The sequence below is a fragment of the Acomys russatus genome, chromosome 13 (genome assembly GCF_903995435.1).
Source record: "Acomys russatus chromosome 13, mAcoRus1.1, whole genome shotgun sequence".
NCBI lineage: Eukaryota > Metazoa > Chordata > Mammalia > Rodentia > Muridae > Acomys > Acomys russatus.
The window spans coordinates 56,459,555-56,461,965 of NC_067149.1; the positions used below are offsets into that span (position 1 = coordinate 56,459,555).

Genomic DNA, 2,411 nt, shown 5'->3' on the forward strand with positions numbered 1-2,411 from the left:
GACCTTAAAATAACAAAACTGCTTTCCCTGGGAGGCTGGTATTTTTGACTTTGTCTGAGCAGCCTTTCCTGTTAACTGACACTGCTGCTTTGCTTTCCTCTCCAATAAGCTTTTTTCCTCAGAAAAACCTACCACATCTTCCTCCCTCTCTTTCCATTAATGCTCACTCCTACAACATAACACTTATGAACTGAGAAGTCTCAAAAATATAAAATATGTTTTAAGGAGAAGACAGTTTCTTACCTTTGAACCTACACCTCAGGCCCCACAGCACAGAAAGGAAGGCCTGCCTCTGCTTCCTGTTTTCTAGAATCAAGAGTCATGAATGGCCTGAGGAAGAAGAAAATCCCAGAGCTACTAAAAACAAAATTATTGGACTTCCCTGCTTAAAGTGACTTTTATAATATAGTAGAATAAGAGACAGAAAGAAAGTGGTATATAGTGACAGGAAAGTGACCATCGTTTGCATGACCTTTATATGGCCGTGGAGCTGAGGTCTCTGGAGCCTTTGGCATTAAGCTTCGTGTTCTTCAGGTGTCTCCAGAGGGAGAAGATGAGCAGGCAGAAAGTGATCAGGGTCACAGGAAAAGGGATGAGTGTAAACACAGTGTTGTTGAGTAAAATAAGCCTAGAAAATTGAGTATAGTTGCTTGAGGCAGCGCTGTATGACATGTTTGCTTCATGTCCATCAATTCAGACATGAATATGCCTTTTTAATCACTAAAATGTTTTTTTTTAAGGTCTAAAGATACTAATAGTGTTGGCTCTGTTTCTTAACAAGCAAACTTTATTATACAACCCAGCTAGCTTACACAAAAGGGAAAAAAGGTTAAAGGGAAAAAGAGTGAACCTTCCAGTATCCATTCCACGGGATAGGTCCTTAGGTGTCTCTGGCCTGTGTTCTGGTCCAGCCTGTTTGCTGATCCTCCTTCTGATCCATGTGTGCTCTAGCACAGTCTGAACATGCTGCTGCTCTCTCCTCTCTGCCTGTCTGTCTCACGTGTGAAGGGTGGTCTCCTTCTCCATTGAGGGTCGGTTAGAAAAACAATAGTCCAGGTGGAGTCCCCAGGTCTACTCCCTGAATTCCTGGCCCAGGATGGCTCCACCATCTATCTCAAGGTATCCATGGTGTGTCCAAGGGTAAAGCCAAAGGTTGAAGCCCAGCATGATGGTGCACACCTATAATGCCAGCACTTGATGTGGCAGAGGCAGGTAAGTCACTGTGAGTTCGAGGCCAGCCTGGTCTAGAAAGTGAGCTCAGGACAGCCCAGGCTAGACAGAGAAACCCTGTCTTGAATGAAAGAAAGAAACAAACAAACAAACAAAGAAAATTCAAGTTGGAAAATGGGGTATCTTGAGAAAATAAAAGACGCTGAGGCTGCTGAACCCAGATCGTGAGATGCCCATAAAACCACCAGGACTCCATACCAATGCAATATAGATGCAGACCTTTAATGAACTCAGAGCTGGATTCTGACCAGACACCAACACAATGATATCCAGAAAGGGCTGAGGGTAAATGTATAGGTTCCTATCCCTCCCATTGCCCCAAAGCAGGGGAGTTCCAACCTGGCAAGCATCTATTCATTGAGTAACATAAAGAGGTCTAATGTCTAAAGTGACAGGCTACAGAAAAAGGCTCCAAGGCCAGCCATGGCTTAGCTTTCTTTGTTCACTACTTTGTCCAGGGAAGTGCTGGTTTTTTATAACCCTATCTCTGGTGGGCAGAAAAGAATGTGGTCATAAAACTGGGTCTCTTATCATCTCTATCTCTGGTAGGACCCTTTGGATCAGTCACTAGGCAACACTATCTCCAGTGGGGCTGCTCTTTGCAGCTGGTCAGATTATCTCCTGTAGGCCTATTTCTTAACCTTTGCCCCCAGTAACCCTGAAATCCAATTTTAGTTCTTCTAGTATCTCAAGGCATGTAGCTAGCCAGATGCTGCAATGATTGGTCACTAACCAGAAAATATTAACTATTCTCACCATTTTTCCAGTCATGAATAAGAATGGCTACAGCAGATATACCAAAAACAAAAACAAAAAAGACTTGTCAATAGTGACCAGATTCTTGAGATGGTAAGAGCCGTGAAGATCTGATCCACTGTAGAGATTTTTCTTTTCTTGACCCAGTCCACGATTATCACCAGGGCCATGAATGAATTTCTTCACTTTCCTGTTATTGAGTCTGCACTTAAAATGAGACTCAACATGAACTGTAAGAATTCATGCATTGTCAAAGAGATGCTCCAGTTTCCATTACACTGATGAAGATGTGTTACTACAATCTTCTAAGCTGCTAGATCTACTTGATTCTTGAAAGTCCACAGACACTCATTTCTCTGAACTTCTTTATACAATGTCAACTGTGGGTTCTTTTTCAGAGAGGCTGGGCTGAGAATCTGGCCACA

The 2,411-nt window shown here is 42.8% G+C and overlaps 1 pseudogene; it reads right to left on the bottom strand.

The window, feature by feature from the left end:
• Window positions 1-319: 319 nt before the first annotated feature.
• Window positions 320-2,156, bottom strand: LOC127197723 (taste receptor type 2 member 140-like; annotated as a pseudogene).
• Between the last annotated feature and the right edge of the window lie 255 nt (window positions 2,157-2,411).